General features: G+C 42.0%; 1 protein-coding gene and 1 long non-coding RNA gene across 5 annotated transcripts in view; one reads left to right on the top strand and one right to left on the bottom strand.

Moving 5' to 3' along the window:
- LOC138149718 (uncharacterized) overlaps nucleotides 1-19,984 on the bottom strand; it is a 22,380-nt gene extending 2,396 nt beyond the window's left edge. The window contains exons 1-2 of one of the 2 annotated variants that reach the window (XR_011165404.1): nucleotides 17,889-19,984; nucleotides 6,672-12,184 (exon numbers count right to left, since the gene is read on the bottom strand). This is a non-coding gene — a long non-coding RNA (uncharacterized lncRNA). Of the gene's footprint in view, nucleotides 1-5,271; nucleotides 12,185-17,888 lie in introns of those variants that run through there. The other variant, XR_011165405.1, reaches the window with a different exon arrangement.
- Nucleotides 16,278-20,812, top strand: part of JADE3 (jade family PHD finger 3) — a 193,385-nt gene continuing 188,850 nt past the window's right edge. For 2 of the 3 annotated variants that reach the window (XM_069072925.1, XM_069072929.1), the window contains exon 1: nucleotides 17,168-17,304. The gene's annotated coding sequence lies outside the window, so the exon portion shown is untranslated. Of the gene's footprint in view, nucleotides 16,733-17,167; nucleotides 17,305-20,812 lie in introns of those variants that run through there. The other variant, XM_069072926.1, reaches the window with a different exon arrangement.

Raw genomic sequence — 20,812 nt, 5'->3', positions numbered from 1 at the left:
CTCTCTCTCTCTCTCTCTCTCTCTCTCTCTCTCTCTCTCTGTATCATACCCCTAACCTGCAAAAGGGAATGTAAATTTTAATCTCAAAAACTTTTTTTTCCTTGTTTTGGTTTTCTCTTAAAGACCAATCTTATCCCCAAATCACTCTGGTCCCAGACCACCCCTTACTTGATCACTGTTTGGGCCCTGATTGACTCAGAATTAATGTAAGTAACAATTGTTTCTGTTTTGACCAGAAGCTCTGGGAGTCTTCCCCTCCCAGATATATATAGGCCATTCTTTGCCTCATTTTTTATTAGGTTTTAATCACTGGACCCAGATGACTCCAAAGGAGAAAGTGAGGCTGGTTACTTTGCATAGATAGTCCTCCCTCACTTAAATCCAATTCATTTGCAAGTCATGGCATCACCTTCCTGATGTCAAGTCCTTTTCGAGAAGGAAAGACAAACAGCAAGCAACAGCAACAGCTAAACACATTGTATTCTCTGTTTTGAAACACTAACTACAGCTGCCAGGAAGGTTTGAGGTTTCAACATTGGTCCATTTCAGAGGCAGAGGGTATATAATAAGAGGGTAGCAAACATTTTTCCTAATGTTTGGTATATACCTCTGCTGTTCCATTAGAAAACATGTTACATAAAGCCAAGGTTGTGATTTATTTGGTACCAAGGCCAGGAAAGGGTTAAAGTAAAGCTGCTGCCTGCTTTTTTTCATGCTTTGGTGTTGAAGGTAGGAAGGTCCCGTTAGCATTCAATCTTTAATTCATTCAGCTCTTTCTTTTCCTTTCTTTCTTTCTTCCTTCCTTCCTTCCTTCCTTCCTTCCTTCCTTTCTTTCTTTCTTTCTTTCTTTCTTTCTTTCTTTCTTTCTTTCTTTCTTTCTTTCTTTCTTTCTTTCTTTCTTTCTTTTCTCTTCCATATCTCCTTTATTCTTTTCCTTGGCTATCAGTGATGATCTTGCTCCTCAGTATACTGATAACTGAAAATGAATAAGACTGGCCAGGGAACAAAGTGTTTCCTGTAGGAATTTTTAAAAAATGCCCCCTAGCCTTCTGAGAATAGAGTGGAAAACTAGGATGGGGCTTTTTAGATGACGTCTAGTTCTTTCCCTAAAACAAAGGTACTTTTTTTTTTTGCACTAGACTTAAAACTTCAATTTGCTGTGTGACCCTGAGTAAGTCATTTTACTCCAGTTTCCTCAGTTGTAACTGAGGCAGTTGGATAAGACAATTTTCTAATAGTATTTTACTTTTTCTAATTATATGTGAGGACAATTTTCAACATTCACTTTTTGAAAGATTTTGAGTTCAAAATTTTTCTCCCTTCCCTTCCCCTCTTTGCTTCCCAGGATGTGCAATAATGTAAAACATATTTCCACATTAGTCATGTTGCAAAAGAAGAAATTGAACTAAAGGGGAGAAAAAGACCAACCCCTCCCCCTAAATGAAAATAGTGTGCTTTGATCTGCATTCAGACTCCATTAGTTCTTTCTCTGGATGTAGACAGCATATTCCATCATGAGACTTTTGGAATTGACTTGGGTCATTGTATTGCTGAGAAGAGCTAAATTTATCATAGTTGACCATCACACAATGTTACTGGTACTGTGTACAATGTTCTCCTGGTTCTGCTCACTTCACTCAGCATCGATTCATGTAAGTCCAGATTTTTTACCTGCTCATCATTTCTTATAGAACAATAATATTCCATGACATTCACATACCACAACTTGTTTAGCCATTTCCCAATTGATGAACATCCCTTCAATTTCCAATTCTTTGCCATCTCAAAAAGAGCTGCTATAAACATTTTTGTACATGTGGGCCCTTTTCCCTTTTTGATGATCTCTTTGGGATACAGACCTAGTAGTGGTATTGCTGGATCAAAAGGCATGCACAGATTGATTGCCTTTTGTGCATAGTTCCAAATTGTTCTCCAGAATGGTTGGATGAGTTCACAACTCAACCAACAATGCATTAAGATCCTAATTTTCCCACATTTTCCCCAATATTTGTCATTTTCCTTTTCTTGATGAAACAATTTCTAAGGTCCCTCAGCTGGAATATTCCATGAAGTTGTGACCTCCACCTTTTAATCACTTGGAATTGCTTTCCCTTTCTTTCCCTCTCTCAAACACCTTGAAATATAATTCCTTACAACTTTACAAACTCTCTACTATAATTCTTTCTCTTTTTTAAAAGTAGTTTTTCAATAAAGCAAAAATAGTTGTGGGATTAAGACATAAATATTAATATTATGGAATCAGGAAAAGTTGGACACTGCTGAAATGACTGAACAATAATTTACATGATTCCTTGTAATCCAACTCTCTTTGGATATATCAAAAAGAAAAGGGACAAAATTATGAGTAAATATGGTATTATAGGCTCATGACAGCTAGGTGGCCTTAGAGGGCTAGCCTTAGAGTCAGGAACCCTCTGAATTCAAATCCTGAATGAGATAGGAAGGTTTTTAGCTGTGTGACACTGGGTAAGTTATTTAACCACTGTCAGCCTACATTTCTTCATCTGTGAAATGTGAACAATAATAGTACTTACTTCACAGGGTTGTTGTAAGGCTCCAATGAGATCATATGTGAAACACTTTATAAACCGTAGAGTGCTATAGAAATGATAGCTACTCTTGTAACGGATTTAGATTTAGAAGGGACCACAGAGGTCAGCTAGTCCAAGCATCTCCTTTTAAAGATGAAGAAACTGAGGGCTAAAGTGCTTAAGAAAGTGTCCCAAAGCACACAAGGAGTAAGAATTAATAGAAGATGGAAAAATTTAATGTATTCATCTGCACCACAGGAATGAGACTGTTTCTGTGTCTACTTGCACGTTGCAATTTCACATATTACTACAGTGTTTTCCCCTCCTCCTCTTACTACTATACTACTACTACTACTACTAGCATTTATATAGTGCCTATTATGTGCCAAGTATTTAACAAATATTATCTGATCCTCACAACAATCCTTCAAGGTAGATGCTGTCATTACCCTCATTTTACAGTTGAGGAAACTGAGGCAAAGGCTTTAAGTGACTTGCCCAAGGTCATACAGCTAGTAAATAGCTGAGCCTGAATTTGAATTCTGGTCTGACTACACACCTGGAGCTCTATCAACTGTGCTACCTGGCCACCATCAATAGAGTGTTTATAGATGAGATATATGTAACTATGAAGTATTGTGATTTAGATGAACTGAACTTTAAAGTCTGAAGGCATCTAGAGGTAATTCTGCCCAAAGCTCGAACCCCACCTACAGCATCTTTGACTGCGTGTCCTCTCCTTGGATGCTGTACCTCTAGTGGTGAAGTCCTTTTGAACCTCTCTAATCACTGCAGCTCTTTTTCTAATGAGCCCATCCTCCCTCTACATAATTTCTATCCTGGTTCTGCTTACTTATGTTACACAAGTGAAATAGAATCTTTTTTTTCTCCACATGACAACCCTATCTGAAGGTAGCTGTCTTATCCCCCTTCAGACTGAAAATCCCAAATTTCTTCAATCATTTCTCAAATGGCACAAATTTCAGATCTGGGATATGATGGTAACTTTTTAATAGCATGGTGGGGGGGGGGACGGACACAAAAAATAGTTTTAGTCTGAATTATTAACATTTTCTCCATCACTTTTTAAAGTCTAGACAACCAATAAAACAACCAGTTTAAGTCCCCATTTCAGCATTTGTTGATATCCACGGTGTAAATGCTCACACCGAAAACTTAGCAGTCGGCTCTCCTGGGCCAGTTCAAGGTGGCTCCAGCATGCTCATGTTCCTGATCTTTTTTCATCTGGGCCATCCTCCTTTAGATATTCTCTAGTTCATCAATAGCTTCCTTAGAATGTCACACATGGAACGGACCAAAATGCTTCACATAAAGCCCTACCAGCCGTGAATACAGTGGGTCTGTTGCCTCTTTTGTTCTTGACGCTGAGCTTCTATTAATGCAGAAGAGCTTGATTTTCTCTTTGGCAGACCTGGCACCTTTTTAACATGTTCTCCAAATGCAAGCAAGTTTTTAAAAAAATATACTTCCAGATGATTATTTTTCAAATGATCTTATTTCATTGTCTAAAGCATTCTTGGAGCTCCTTTTTGAAATGCTTTGAGTTACTGTGTAAGTCACTAAAGAAAACTGATGTCATTATTTCATAGTCACAAATTACTTTTGGACAAAAAACAGTAGCATTCAGTTTGATCATCCACTCTACTTGACAGACTTGGCTTGAGGGACTTCTGGTTGCTATTATACCCATCCTTAATAGACAAAGATTTGCTACTATTATTAGTCTAACCAGGGGTTTTTAACCTGAGGTTGAAGAATTTGTCTTAAAAAATTTTTTTTTGGATAATTTTCTTTCAAGATAATTGGTTTCCTTTGTATTTTTTTTTTTGCTTTTTGGAGGGCAATTGGGGTTAAGTGACTTGCCTAAGGTCACACTGCTAGTTTTTGTGTTAAGTATCTGAGGTCAGATTTGAACTCAGGTCCTGCTGATTCCAGGGCCGGTGCTCTACTCACTGTGCCACCTAACCGCCCCTCCTTTGTATTCTTAAGCATTTTGTTTTATGCATTTTATTTTTAAAAAGACTAGGTCTTCCTCTTTCACCTAGGCTGGAAGTAAAGAGCCTCAATGATCACTACTGATTGGCATGTGAATTTTGATTTGCTACATTTCTGACCTTGGCTGGTTTGTACTTCATTAGGGAACCTGGTGGTCTCTCCTCCTATAGACTCATCATACTGATGCTGGAATTAGCTCAGACCCCGTATTGGCTTAGTTCACTACATCTCTGACAACTCCAGCTTCCCAGGTCTCTGAGATTACAGGCTTGTGCTGACTGTTAAATGTATTTTAAAACCTTCAAAGAAGAGGTCTGAGAAGAGCTCCATAGGCTTCAATAGATTGCTAAAGGGATCTATGATATACACAGAAAGATTAAAAACCTTTGGTCTAGATGCTATTTCCTCATCACCTTATACTTGGCCTGTGCCATACTTTAATCAACAGCCTCCTCCTTCTTTTTTTGTTTTTTTGGAGGGGGGAAGGCAAAGCAATTGGGGTTGTGACTTGCCCAAGGTCACACAGCCAGTTAGTGTCAAGTGTTTGAGGATGAATTTGAACTCACGTCCTCCTGACTCTTGGGCCAGCTCTATTCACTGCTCCACCTAGCTGCCCTGACAGCCTCCTTCTAAATGGTCTCCCTCGATACATTCACTCTCTTATCCAACCTTAATTTGTCCTAGATTACTTTTTTTTAAAGCATTTATATGGTCTTTATGAATAGTTAACATTTACATCGCGCTTTAACATTTACAAAACACTGTACACATTACCTCACTTGATCCTTCCAACATCTCCAGGAGAAAGGTGTTATTATTTTAACCATTTTGTAGTTGCAGAAACCGAGGCAAACAGAGGTTAAATAGTTTGGCTAGAGCCACATAATTAGCCAGTGTCTGAAGCAGGATTTGAACTTTGTCTCTCTGGCTCCAAGTCCAGCCCTCTTACCCACTGCACCATCTGGTTGGCAGTACATATCTGAAGTGCATAATCTGAAATTTGATCCTCATAGCAACCCTGGAAGGTAGGTGTTATTATTCTCCCCATTTTACAGATGAGAGAACTGAGCCTGAGAAAAGTTAAGGGTCTTGTCCAAGGTCACATAGCCAATGTCTAAGGCAGGATCCAAATGGGGGTCTTCCTGACTCTATCCCCTGTGCCCCCTAGCTGCCACCAGTTACCTCAGCAAAATATAATATACAGCTATAGCATGGTTGTTGGTAATAGTTTGCTCTCTGTTTTTGCACACCCAGATACCTCCTAGATTAATTCCCAAACCACCACTTTCCTCTTCCTTTCTTCCTCAAAATCCTTCAATGGCTCATAGCTGTCCAAATTCCTTAGTCTCTATAGAACACTCAAAGCCCTTCCTGTTGTGGTCCTAAACTATGTATCCAAACTGAACTTCCTGTGTTCCCCATAATGAAGTCCATAAAGACTTCCCTAACATAGGTCTTATTAGTTTTTGTGTATTCCTAGTGCTTTGTACACAAGTTGCTTATCAATGTGTGTTTTCTTTAAAATAAAGGTTGCACATGGCTCATCTAGAAATATATTTTACATGATTGCCCATGTGTAACCTATATAAAATTGCTTACCATCTGGGCTGGAGTTAGAGAATTTGGAACTCAAAATTAAAAAAAATGAATGTTAAAAATTGTTTTTACCTGAAACTGGAAAAAAAACAAAATAGTATTTAGAAAAAATAAGGGTTATAAAGATGTAGTCCATAATCTTCCTTTACCCTACAAAGTCTGACACTTTTATACAGAGACAAACACTGATTGTCTTAATAATCAAATTTTAAATATCTGTGCTACTAAGGTAAGCATGAGTGAATTATGTCTTCCAAAGTAGACTAGGATCAGATTTATTTCTACCAATACTTATCCTTAGATTTTCAACTCTACTGAATATCATTATCTGGGTAAAGTTAATTTTCCTGTGAATCTTTTTTACTACCTTTTGTATGAACGAGAATACTTCAAATAATGCAATTAACCAGATGACATGTACATGCAATGTGTATTTAACAAAACTTTCTTGTGAAGAATTTTAAACACTTTACAATGCATTACATTGATGGCACTCTCTTTTCTTACCTTGCCTTTATACTGTGTTTTTAACTTTCACATAGATTATCTATCTTGATTCTCACAACAGTACTGTTAGGTAAGTCAAGTAGGAATTAGTATCTTCACTTCACAGATGAGAAAGCTGCAAAATAGAGGTTAAGTGGTTTATCTAAAGTTCCAGTCATGAAGTTCAGACTAGAATGTAATTTTTCTTATTCTTAGCACCAATACTTTTCCCATTATATCGCTTCTGTGTTGTTTTTTTTTTTAAAGCAATCGGGGTTAAGTAACTGGCTCAAGGTTACACCGCCAGTTATTATTTCTGGGTGTGGTGCTGAGTATCTGAGCCCGGATTTGATCCAGGTCATCCCGACACTGGAGCCGTGCTTTTACTCGCTGAGCCACCTGGCCGCCCCTAAGCAATTGGGGTTAAGTGACTTGCTCAAGGTTACACGGCCAGGTGTTTCTGGGTGGGTGCTAAGTGTCTGAGCCCGGGATTCAATCTCCAGGTCTTCTCAACACTGGAGCCGGTGCTCTTACTCACTGTGCTACCTGGCCGCCCTCTTCTGTGTTCTAAGGAAGAATTTGTAGTCTCCTGTAATATAAATGTTGATAGCATTACATTGTATTGTAAAAGCATTATAAGAGTACCATCCCAAACTGGAAAGGGCATTAGGGAGCAATGAGTCCTATCCCCTTATTTTACCCTTGAGGAAACCAGACCCCCTGAGGTTAAGTGATTTGCCCAGGGTCACATAATTAGTGAGTAACTAAAGTGAGATCAGAACCTGGGTCTTCCAGACTCCAAGATTACTGTTCTATCCACTATATTATACTTCAGCAACTTTTAAACACTAGTATGCTAAGTTATGTTTTAATCCCTTTGTGTGGGAGACAAAAGGGGTCTAAAAGTCAGAAATTCTTTTTTTTTTTTTGGAGGGGAGAAGGCAGGGCAATTGGGGTTAAGTGACTTGTCCAAGGTCACATAACTAGTGTGTCAAGTATCTGAGGCTAAATTGCTTCTATGTGTCAGGCAGTGTGTCAAATGCTGTAAGGAGATAAGGGGCTGAATGTGGGAGGGGATTTTTTTTTTTTTTTAGGGGAGGAAGTGACCAAACTCTTAAAAGTGCAAAGAGAGGTAACTAAATGTGTGCTAAGTCTTCATGGGGGTGGGGAGGCTACAAGAGTGTTGTGTGGTTCTCAACAACGGGAGAGAAGTAGTGAGTGTACTAGCAATAGACAGCTTCCTTGCAACCACTGGTCTATATTTTATTTATTTCTTTTTGGAGGGGGGAAGGTAGGGCAATTGGGGTTAAGTGACTTGCTCAAGGTCACATGGCTAGTTTTTTTGTGTGTTTTCTATTAAGCGTCTGAGGCCAAATTTGAACTCAGGTCCTCCTGACTTCAGGGCCGGTGCTCTATTCACTGTGCCACCTAGCGGCCTTTTTAATTTCTTTTTTTTTTTTAATTTTTTAAGCAATTGGGCTTAATTAACTTGCTTAAGATTACATGGCCAGTTATTTTGTGTGGGTGCCAAGTATCTGAGGCCAGAACTGATCCCTGGTCTTCCCGACTCGGGGGCTGGCGCTCTTACTCACTGCAGCCACCTGGCCGCCCTGCCCTATTTTATTTCTTTCTCAAATACTGAACTCATGTTTTATTTAAAAAACACATATAGTAGACCTAACTGGTACCTAACTGAAGGTGATACCGCTACATTTTCTATGAATTCTGGTAAAGTATGTTGCTTTTTGCAATGAAAATTTTGTCTGGTTGGTATAGGTGGACTAGAGTAGAGTGAATGAGGGCTGTTTTGCCTTGCTACTGTGACCCATGAACTGACAGAGCTCAAGAATGATTATACTAGAACACACTGCTCGGGAATCTGTATGTTTGGTTAGAATCGCTGCTTCATAGCATGTGATCTAAAAGATCAAAATAACTTCTGAGTTTGCTTTTCTAACATTGAGTTAATGATGTTGTAAGATCCTATCACAGTACCTTACACATAGTAGGCACTTCATAATTTACTATATATATATATATATATATTTAAGACCCTAATAGTAAGGGACATTAAAACACAGTGAGTCAGGAGTGCTGGCACCTGCCTGAAATCCCAGCTATCAGGGAGACTGATGTTAGCAGTTCTGTTGAGCTCAGGAGCTCTGAGATGCAGTGGGTTTAGGTGACTGGGTAACCAAACTAAGTTCACCATTAATATGGTGAGCCTCTGGGGTCAATGAGTAGCCCCCATACTTCTAGCCTAGGAGAACTAGAAACTCAGTCTTAAAAAAAAGACATTGAGAATCCATTTTGTATTCAGCACTATTGGGGAAGGAAGAGAATACGTGCTAAGCACTTTACAAACAGAATCCCATTTGGGGTAGGTGTTGGGGGCAGGAGAATATGTGTATGAACTTGTGTATGTATTATTCATGTATGTATGTGGGGAATATCATAGAGTCATAGCTTTAGAGCTGGAAGAAAACTCAGAGGTCTGTGAATGCAAACATTTGATTTTACTGATGAAGAATCTGAGGCCCAGAGAAGTTAAATGTCTTAGCCAAGGTCACACTGCTACTAAATATCTGAAATGGAATGTAAACCTAAGTCTTTCTGAAAAGTATAGAACATATTGTCCTTGCCACATGACATCTCCTTTTTTTTTGGGGGGGGGAGAGCAGGCAATTGGGGTTAAGTGACTTGCCCAGGGTCATACTGCCCAGCTTCGGCAACATGATGATCTCCTTCTAACATAGCTCTCCAAGGGGCAGCTACTCTGGAGTCAGGAGGAAATGAGTTTAAATCTGGCCTCAGACACTTAACACTTACTAGCTGTGTGACCTTGGGCAAGGCACTTAACTCAAATTGTCCTGCCTTCCCCACCCTCCTTCCCCTCCCAAAATTAAAGTAGCTCTTCAGTACCTCATCCTAGCATGGAGCTGAATGCTAGTAGGAATTCTGCTGGGTCTTACCAAGCTAGAAAGTATATCTGTTGTCTGTGGACCAGCCTAGCTAAGTTCAGAGAGGCTCTTTATGACATGATTGGCTGCCAAATGATTAATGTTTTTGGCTTCAGCTGCTCATAAAACAAATTAGTAAGGTGTGTGGGGAAATAGCACAGCAGAAGAAGCATTGCTCTTCTAAGTATTAAAAATACAGGGGGTTATAGACTAGGTGTATGATTTCACTGGTACAGCAAAATCCCATCTACCAATGCAAGTTAGCGCCTTCCCTGCTACTTCCAGTCTTGAGAGAGATGCCTGAAGTTCTGTGTCCGGGCTCATGTAACCAAGCCTCAGAGGAGAAACTTGAACTTGGGTATTTCTTGGCTCTGAGGCTAGCCCTGCCTAATATGACACACTGTCTCTCAATGAGGAGTACAATAACTGACATTTATATAGCACTTTAGAGTTTACAAAACAATTTGCATACTATTTCATTTGAGCCTCAGAATACCCTTCCGAGGCAAGAACTACAGACACTATTATCTCCATTTTAAAGATGAAACTTAGTCCCAGAGAAATTAAATGACTTGCCCATGGTCACACATCTAGCAAGTGACAGAGATGCAATCTGAGCCCAGGTCTTCCAGAATCCAAGCCAAGTGTTTTATCCAGTCTGTTACAAACATTTATAAAGTAGCATACAAATTGACTTAGGCAATAGGTGGTGTAGTGAATAGAGAGAAGGGGCTGGCAGAGTCAGGAAGACTTCCTGAGTTCAAATCTGACCTCGGACACTTACTAACTGTGTGACCCTGGGCAAGTCATTTAACCCTGTTTGTCTCAGTTTGTCTCAGTCTGCAAAGTGAACTGGAGGAGGAAATAACAAACCACTCCAGTATCTTTGTCAAGAAAACCCCAAATGGGATCAGAAAGAGCTGGACGTGACTGAAAAATAATGAGCAAAGTACAAATGAGAGCAATGGAAAAATGAATAGAAGAAACTCAGGACCTAGAAGACCCTAAGTACTGAACATACTACTTTCATAAGAACTCTACATGTTGCCCTTAACTCACTAGCTGCTAGAAGCAAGAATCAATTGAGGAGGGGCAGCTAGGTGGCACAGTGAATAGAGCACTGGCCCTGGAGTCAGGAGGACCTGAGTTCAAATCCAGCCTCAGACACTTAACACTTACTAGCCGTGTGACCTTGGGCAAGTCACTTAATCCCAGTTGCCCTGCCTTCCACCCTCCAAAAATAAATATATACAGAATCAATTGAGGAATGCTTCCTAGAAGAAGTCATTCCTTAACTGTTTTGAAAGTAGGCAGGTAGACCAAATTCCTCCCATTATATCTAAAAGGGTATGTATTATTCTGTCCTGGCAAATATTTTCTAAGATGCAGGACTGAGATATGCAGTTTATTAGAACAATAGAGAAGAGTTAGGTGCTCTTCCCCTAATGGATTCAGTTTTCATAGTTGCCTGCTTTAAAGGCCCCTTTTGCCCCAATTCTTACAGCTAGAGTAGTGTAGTTGACAGTCGTGGACTTGGAGTCTAGAAGACAAATTCAAATTCTACCTTGGATACTTACTATCTGTGTGATCCTGCTAAGTTACTTAACTTCTCTAAGATTAAGTTTCCTCCTCTATAAAATAAGGATATTAGCTACTCACTGGGGGTGTCGTTCAGTCATTTTTCAGTAGTGTCCAACTTTCAGTGACCTCATTTTGGGGTTTTCTTGGAAAAGATACCAAAGTGGCTTGTCATTTCTCTCTCCAGTTCATTTTACAGATGAGGAAACTGAGGCAAACAGGGTTAGGTGACTTGACCAGAGTCATATAGCTAGTTACTGTCAGACATTGAATTTGAACTCAGGTCTTCCTGACCCCAGGCCTGGTACTCTATCCACTGCACCACCTAGCTGCTATAGTCACTAAGTATAATGAAGAACAAATGAGATTATATCTGTATGAAATTATATTATTTTATATAATAATGTATAAACAGATTCCTTTAAGTTTTGTAAAGTTATGTGTGTGTGCATGTGCACGCATGCGTGTATATATAAAATGCACATAGCACACATGCATCTAAATGGTTTGTAAAGCTCTCTATCTTTATATATGCAAAATATGTCTTCACATATCTATCTTTCTAAACCTTAAAGGGCTTCACAAATGTTAGCTACTAATACTGTGCAAATGAAGAAGAGAATAAGCTAATACAAAAAAATCATCTGGTAAGAACTTAAGTAGCTGTTCTTGCTAGGGTCAGCAAATCTCTCTCAAAATTCACACAGAGTGTTTCTGCTCCAATACCACAGTCTATGGCGAATTTTTGGAATAAGACATTTCTTCACGTCTCCTAAATTCTCCAACTTGATGTCTGGCGTTTCTTTTCTCTCCACTAAACAGCTCAGCAAGGAAAATAAACCAAGAAGTGTTGGATGGTCGCTATTCCTCATCCATGGCATCAACATCTGGCACAGGACTGGTCCAGGGATGTTATCATCCTTCTGTCGGCAATGCTTTGTTCTTCATGTGACTGGTAATAAAGGTGAAATGAAGCCTCTTCCTACCTCCGTGACTCTAGGGTGGACAGTAAGTGTGATTACACGTATAAGTTGAGTATAATTGTTTGCATTTTGTGTGCCTCAGTAGAGTGCAAGCTCTTTATCTTTTATCTTTCTTTGTATCTCCAGCACTTAGCGTACCTGGTAAATAGTAGGTGCTTAATAAATGTTTACTGATTGATAACAACTACAGTATGTTCATTTCACTTGTATTCCAACTGCAAGAGTCTTTAGTTTGCTGGGTATGAACCCTCATGTAGCATAAGAAAAGAACACTAAGATCTTTTTCATGTATGTAATCATGCCTGAACATACATTGTTAGAAGATGAGACCTTGGCAAGGAAAATGGATGGCCAACTTTTTGTGGGAAGTAAACACTTTAACAGTGTGGTTTAGTGCAAAGAGTAGCTGGGCTTACAAGAATCCATGGATCACATTCTGCCTCTGACACTTAGAAGCTGTGTAGCAGTGGGCAAGTTATCTATCTTTTCTGTCACTCAGTTTTCTTATCTGTAAAATGGGGATAATAACACTGCTTACAACAAAGGATTGTTGTGAAGATAAAGTGAGATGATATATGTAAAATATTTTGCAATCCTTGTGCCAGCTACTAATTCTTCTTTTCTTGTTATCAAATGTAACAGAGAGACATCTGTAGATATCTACTAGTAGTTATTTTTACCTCCCACCCTCCCAGTCAGGAATTTCTTTTTGAAAAGCCTCAAAACCAATTAAATGAGCTATTTTCATTTCTACTCTTTAGCTGGAGGCAGCAGGACCCTCCAAACCATTGAAATCCCTAAAATAAATCTAGACTACAAACATGTTGCCAAATCAAATCCTAAAATTAAGCATGCTGATTAAGCTGTCTACAAAACTCATGTGGATTTTATAATTGGCATTTTAAAGCAAAAAACCAAGAAAAAGATAAAATAGAATGACCACAAGTATATTCATTCAATAAACATTGCCTACATTGTACAAAGTACCATATATATAACTTTTATGTTTAAGACTAACACAAAAAGCTATTTAAATGTTATTTTAAATTCACCTTATATCTTATGAAGAGACTTTCTTCTATCTGTGATCATTTCAACCATTATCTCAACCATGTATTATTGATACATACATGTGCTAGCTTTTTTAAATAAAAAAATCAAAGTTGATTTAAGAGCTCTCTTTGAGAATATTATTCTCAAATATTAGGGTCTTATTAGAATAGAACATTAAAATTATGGTGGTGAAATTCTGGGCATACATTTTTGTTTTAGTGCAACTTGAGACCTGAACATCACCTTCTGATACAAAGAAAATGTAAAATACTAAAAACATCTATTTTCTGTCCTAATACAGTGCCCTGGTTGTTAACACACACACACACACACACACACACATTCAGAAGGCAAACGAGAAGATAAGAGATATTGTTGATATATGTCATAAGAAGCGTTGCCAGCTACTTCTGCACTTATTTGAAGTGTTTGTGGGCAGGAAAGAAGGGAATGCTGAAAAGAAAGAAAAATTGAGCATTTGGGTCCTTGTTAGAACCATATTACTTTCTTCCAGATTTCCTTGACCCTCTTTTCTGGCACACAAGGTGTCTCCTGGGTCATTGTGGAGTAGGAAAAGCACTGGATCTGGAGAAAGGAAATCTGGCTTCAAATTCTAGCTTTGATTTGTTGTAGAACAGTGGTTCAGTTATAACTAACAGACTCTACATGAGCCCATTTGGAGGTTTCTTGGCAAAGATACTGCAGTGGTTTGCTGTTTCCTTTTCTAACTCATTTTGCAGATAAGGAAACTGAGGCAAACAGGGTTAAATAACTTGTCCAAGGTCACACAGCTAGTGTCTGAGGCCAGATCTGAATTTAAGTCTTCCTGAGACCAGGGCCAGGAAGCTGCCCAAATCAACTGCTACTTTACCAACTATGTAAACTAAGCAAAGTCACTTAAATCCTCTAGGCCTTTCTTAGTTTCCTTCATCTTCAAAACAAGGAAGGCTTTAGTAGATGATTTCATTGTAAAAACACAGGACGTGAAGTTTAAAAGCCTTGGATTTACTCCCATTGATCAGAGATCCACCCTGGGGTTCACTCTGTCACACACATCATCGACAAACCGATAGGGTCTCTGAATTGGAAGGGACTACAGAGGTCATCTGGGGCAATACATACCTGAACAAGAATTTCCTTTGCAAAATCCCAGCTATGTGGCCATGAAGTCTTTGACTGAAGACTTCTAGTGCGGCGAAGTGAGGCTGTACATCCCATTTCTGGATAGCTTTAATTGCCAGGAAATTTTTCCTTACTATCATGCCTAAATTCACCTCCGCAGCTTTCATTCATAGTTTTCCTAGCTTTGCTTATAGGTGCTTCTCTCTTTTTTTTTTTTTGTTGTTTTTTTTTTTTGGAGGGCAATTGGGGTTAAGTGACTTGCCCAAGGTCACACAGTTAGTTTTTGTGTGTGTGTGTTAAGTGTCTGGGGTCAGATCCAAACTCAGGTCCTCCTGACTCCTGGGCCGGCACTCTACTCACTGCGCCACCTAGCTGCCCTGTAGGTGCTTCTCTTAATGTAGCCTGAGACTGCATTAACTTTTTTGAATGATATCACAATATTTCTGCAAAGACCTGTGTGAAAATGATGCACACTGAAGAAAACAAAACCAATACCATATATTGACTATAGCTATTTAAATTAAAAAGTGTCTGGCCAAATACAGTCGGTGACACTGTGTTTATATATTGTTAGTCACTATCCTTTCATATTTTGCTATATAATTTTTTTTGGGGGGAAATGTGTGTAGATGGTTTGTCTGATGTGTCAAATCAAAGCTAGTCAATTAAAAATGTTTGTTCAAATCAAGGGGCATAGCGGTTTATTTGTGGACAGTGTCTATTAGTTGTTGAAGGAGCTTGGGTTGTGGCTTACTTGTCCCTCTCATGTACTGTTTTAGCCATTCCTTGATTTTGTCCCCTAGCTTTTCCCATCTCTTTGCTTTTGTACCAGTTGTATTTCATTCCTGGGATCATCTCATCTCTGCCTGCTGAAATTTTTTCCTGCCTAAAAGGCCTGCCTCAGGTGCCACTGCCATCATGAAGTCTTCCTTAATCTTGCCAGCTCAAACACATGGTGTTCCAGAAAGCATGAGAAAATCGATTTAGAGTAGTTAGAAAGAAACTTAGGCAAACTCCATCATTTTACAGATGAGAAAGGCTCAATGACTTCTCCAATGTCACACAGGTGACAGGTAAATCAAGAGCTGAGATTTTAATCCAATTACTCTGCCTCCATATTCTGTGCTATTTCCATTATGCCAGGCTGAGTTGACAAAAAAGGTAACAAGAAGTTAGATTTTTCAGTTCCCTATTACAATTTCTCCTTGATTTTCAAGTGAAACAAAATGCTGTGTTACTGACTTTCTTCCCCTGTTGGACCATATTTATGCCTTCTATTTCATGAATGCCTCTTTTTCTTAAGAAAGTTAAAAAAAAAAATTCTTGACCTGAGTACTTTAGGTTAACACTTTCCCATCTGTAGGTAATACACTTCTAACCATTTAATATAGAGAATTAATATTTTGCTTTTTAATCGACCAAGAGGGTCTATTATATTTAATTATACCAGCGAAAAGTACTACATGAGTTAATTATGATCTTAAAGGACTTATTTCTAAGAAGATAGATCTGGCGTTCCATCACTTAAACACTGTGATATGTCACTGGTACTCAGGTTTTAATAAATGTATTCCGTTAAGAGCCACTTTGGCTCTATTTATTATTACATCCAATTAAAGCAGTGACCACCTAGCTCATCAGTGATTAAAAGGGATGATGTGTCTGAGACAGAAGCCTCATTAACGAAAACCCTGCTTTCCGGATTAGGTAACAAAACAGGTGGTTCCCCCTCCCCCTTTTTCCTACTCCATCTGTTCTCTCTGCTGGCCCTCCCCTCCTTAACCCGTCCCCGTTTCAAACAAAGAAGATACTGCCTGAGCCTAGGAGGGGGCAGGACCCGAGAAATGACCCACCTGGCAGGGCGCGGAGCAGGGCATCTGCAAATGTCGAGCCCTCCTCAGCAGGGTCGGGGAGAGGCGGAGGCAGAGGGGTACCCGTGTCAAAGCTAGGAGGTGAAGGAGGCGGCGGCGGTGGCACGGTCTGGTACCGCCGAGGGGGTGCGCGGAAAAGTTCAGTATGCCTTGCGTGTGAGTGGCGGCGCCTGGGGAGGAGGTGCTCACTCGTCCGCTTGCTGTGTACGTACTGGGGAAGGGGAGAAGCGGACCGGAGGCAGGAGGAGGCAGGAGGAGGCTGGAGGAGGCAGGAGGAGGCAGGAGGAGGCTGGAGGAGGCAGGAGGAGGCAGAAGGAGGAGGCAGGAGGCAGGAGGAGGCTGAAGGAGGCAGAAGGAAGGAGGAGGCAGAAGGAAGGAGGCAGGAGGCAGGAGGAGGCAGAAGGAGGCAGGAGGCAGGAGGAGGCAGAAGGAAGGAGGCAGGAGGCAGGAGGAGGCTGGAGGCAGGAGGAGGCTGGAGGAGGCCGGGGGCGGTGACTCCGGGGCCGCAGCGGCAGGTACAGGACCAAGTGGGGGGAGGCAGAAAGAGCTGCCCCCTCAGCCGGAGCTCTTCCTTTGGAGCAGCTGGCAGGAAGAGAGAGGGGAGCTCGGCGGCCGAAGCCCGTCCAGGAGGGAGAGTGTGGCTGGCAGGGAGGGAAAGGGAAGAGGCGGAGCGTGGGAGCCAGCCGTGTCAATAATACAATAGGGCTCTTGTGTCTCCCCGCCGCCGCCGCCTCCTGCTAGCCCGGGAGGAGGAGAGCGAGCCGGAGCCCCCCGAGTGCGGGGAGGGGGCTGGGGGCGGGGGCGCCCGGGGAGGAGACTCCGCTGCCTGCCGCTGGCAGGGGGGCTGGAGCAGCGCCCCCGAATCGGCGGGCGGACGCGGGCGTCGGGAGAAGGGAGGAGGTGGAGGAAAAGGGGAGGGGTGGCGGGAAGGGAGGGGAGTGGGGGGTAGAGAAGAAAGCGAGCAAGCCCGGGCAGGCGGGGAGCGCAGGAGGGAAGGAAGCGAGCGCCGGGCAGGACGGAGCCCTGATTGCTGCCCGGACTTGCTGCGCAGCCCACGGCCAGGAGCCGGCCCGAACCGAGCCCGAAGGTGAGCCGCCGCGGGGGCGGGCGCAGGGGCTGCAGAGGGGAGGACCGGCAGGGCCGGCGAGCCGGCCGCCTCCTGCCCTGGTCGGCCTCCTCCTCGGCTGGGCCTGGCGGGTGGGGAGCGATCGGAAAGGGAAGGAAGGAGGGGGTGGGGGTGACTGGTGCTCCCGCGACCGCTGCCTGGGGAGGCGGCGCCGGCCTCGCTCTCCTGGCACCTTTGGGCAGCTGTGGCAGCTCGCGAGTGGCGGCCTCCGCTGCTGTGCCCTGCGCTGACCCCGCTGGCCGCCCGGGTGTCAGCTCCGAGCCCCGGGCTCCAGGCTAGCCTCCTTCCCCGCCTCCCTCGCCCCAGTTCGTGGAGGGTGCAGGAGCTGGAGACCCTGCGTGTGTGTGTGCGCGCGTGTGTGCTCGTGCTCTCGTGTGGGGCTCAGTCCTTGCACCAGGCTGGAATTTAGCGCCGGAGCCACTGCGGCTGCTTGGCTTTTGCCGGGGGAGGCGGGGGAAGAGACCGCGGGGCTGGCCGCCGCCGCCCCTCGCCCCCACCCCCTCCTTCCCTCCCGTGTCATCTGAAGCATCGGGGCCCTCTCTCACCTCCTCCTCCTCCTCCTCCTCCTCTTCCCCTTCACTGCTGTCCTGCAGCTCTGCACTCTCTCCTCTCTCTCTCTCCACCCCCTTCGCCTCTCGCCGCTCACCCAGCGTGCTTGGGGCAGGCGGGCGGGCGGGTTCGAACCCGGAGGGCGGCGGCCCAAACAAACAGCAGCAGCACTAGCTGGAGCTCCGGGAGAAGGACCTGCTTTGGGAGAGTCGGGCCGCGGGACGGAGGGATGCCCCGGACTTTAGGACACTTGAGAAATTCCAAAGCAAGAAGAAAAGGGGAGGGGCGGGAAGGAAGAGAAAGGGATTTAGAGGGGGCACAGTGGGGGAGTCTAAGGCTAGAGGGGCCGGCGGTGGGAGAAAAGCCCACACTTGGGAGCCACTTGCGCTGTTAGCTCTCCCGGTGCGAGAGTGTTAATTTGTGCCCTTGAGTGCACCAGCTGTGAGGTCTCCTAGTGCCAACAAAGGAGCAGCAAGAGGAAGCCAGTAACCTGCAGGACTTTTAACTTTCCCTCCTCACCGTCAGCCCCTGTTCTTGAGTTACTTGGTCGGCCTGCTGTTTCCAGGAGTGCTGGTGCTTGGGGGATGTGGAAGTCGAGCGGGTGATTTTCTTGTGTAAAGATATTCTCCAGCCCTGCAGGACACTGGAAACTTTTTTTTTTTTTTAAGGTGCATGCTCGACTCTTCTGGCTTTGCTTTTTATTTCTTTCCTGCAGGAATGCGGCGCAGTCTATTTAAAAATAATCCTGTCACCACCAACCCTTTTGAAGCCAAATGACAGTAAGTGAGGTGTCCTTTAAAATGGTACAGGACAGCTTATTACATTCAGCATATACTCTGTGCTGGGAAGGAAGGAAGGGTGGTGCCTGGCGCTCAAGTCAGTGACTACTCCATTTCAGTGAAACAAACACGTATTGAGGGCTTATTAAGTATTGTACTGGGCTGGGCATGATACGAATAAACATTGTCCCTGCCCTCAATGAGTTTAAGTTGGTAGATGAAATAAAGGATGGATATAGATCAATACATTACAGGGCTAAAGGGCAAGAGGTACCAAGTGCTTTAAGAAGTGGAAGGAGGGAGGACTTGCTCCTGATTTGGTAGTAAAGTAAGGGATCAAGGAAAGTTATAAGGAAAATGGTGGAGCTAATTAGTCTATCATGTAAAATCTTTTTGAAAAAAAATCTTATCTTTTGGTGAGGGGAAAGAAAGAAAGCACTTCCTGATAGAAAAGGTAGGGGGCGGGGGGAGAAACACCAGGCATGTTAAATAATTATTTGAGGACTTTTTTCAGGTAAAGCTATTTATTTTATATTCCCTATCAAATATTTAGCTGATTTGTGGCATACTACCAAAAGCCGTAGGAAACTTGTTGGGTTACTTCAGACACTTGTTCCCCTTGATTGAATTGTAAGGAAATCCTCTGCTCCAGGTGTGTGAAAGTTTCTACACATTTAGTTCTCCAAAAGACGATGAAACACTTCTTGACTTGCTAGAACCTCTCAGCTTCCAAATCCCATGGTATATGGTTTTATAGAAAATCAAAAAGGATGTGATTATTTAACTCCTCAGCAGGGTTGTATTGCCAAGTGATAAACATTACAGAAAGAAGCCTTGGAGGTAGAAGACCCATCTGTCTTTCCAGGAATACAGAAATTGTCATCTCTTCAAGGAACTCTGCCTAACCATGCCCAGTGAATCAACCCTTTACTTACTGCAGCCTGTCAAAATGAATGAAAAATTATTTAAGTAAGAACTAAGTTAGACAAGAGTTTTAGTCGAAAGGAACAAGTGCATTTTTTCTGTTGTCATTGATTTTGATAAAAATTATCTGTATCTCCAAATGACATCACTGGAGTTATTTTATGGTAAGATAGAAGTGGGGAGGAGAGACGTTAATAAAAAGGAAGAAGTAAAAGTCACACTGCTTTATTATTTCCTTGAATACTTAATAAACTCCATTGCTATAGTAATAGGAATCTTGTTCATTTTTATCTTTTTTAAAAGTAGTTTTTTCTGAAATTAGAATGACTTATAAAGATATAAATATCATCAGAATATCATAAGTAGAACTAGATAATGACTTTTGTGGAGAACTTCAAGATTTGCAAGGAGTACTTTCATCATGACTGTAGTGGAATAGATCAAGCACATATTATTACCCTTATTTTACAGATGAGGGACTGACGTTGAGAGGTCCAGTGACTTTTCCAAGGTCATAAATAAATGGCAGAAGGCAATACTTGAACCCTGTGCTCTTTGGCTCCAAAACCAGTGTACTTTCTGCTGTTATACTGTTATTACCTCCAGAAGATTTTTTTTTCCTGAGCACAGAGCTTTATTATGATCTGAGACTATACTTCCTTTTTATCCTAGGAATCTTCTAAAATATGTTCTTATTAGTTTGTGGGGTTTTTTTTTTGAGCGGAGTGTTTTTATTCATTTTTGACAGGTGAAGGACCCATCATATTCCTCCCCCACCAACATTTTAAACATTAAAAAAAAATTCAGTTTATTATTTTAAGTTTGAACTAAACTCATGCCATGATTTTATCTTCTTACCTTTGTACTTTTCTTCTCAATTTTGTTTCCCCAATGAAGAGCTACTAACCTCATTATCCTCCCTTAAAGCATACTGCACTCTCGTGTGCATGTACACACACACACACAGAGTTTGTTTTTGATTGTTCAACTCTGTAGTAACCAGTTATGGATCATTCATGATATTTGCTTTTCCTTGTTCTTCCTGGTTTGTGATTCATTGGCAAAAATCTCATAAATTCTCCCTTTTGAATCCCTATGAAATTGATCATGTGCAGATGATTGATTCCCATTCCCTTTAAGAACCCATGTATAACTGAGGAGAGCAGTAGTTTTTGAAGGGGCCTACCAGTTGGCTCGTCTTCATACTGGTAAAGGTG

This window comes from Petaurus breviceps, unplaced genomic scaffold (genome assembly GCF_028583685.1).
Source record: "Petaurus breviceps papuanus isolate PSGF00001 unplaced genomic scaffold, PetGlider_PUasm1.0 90849, whole genome shotgun sequence".
Taxonomy (NCBI): Eukaryota; Metazoa; Chordata; class Mammalia; order Diprotodontia; family Petauridae; genus Petaurus; species Petaurus breviceps.
Note: the sequence above shows the minus strand (reverse complement) of the source record. Positions and strands in the feature narration are given on the sequence as shown.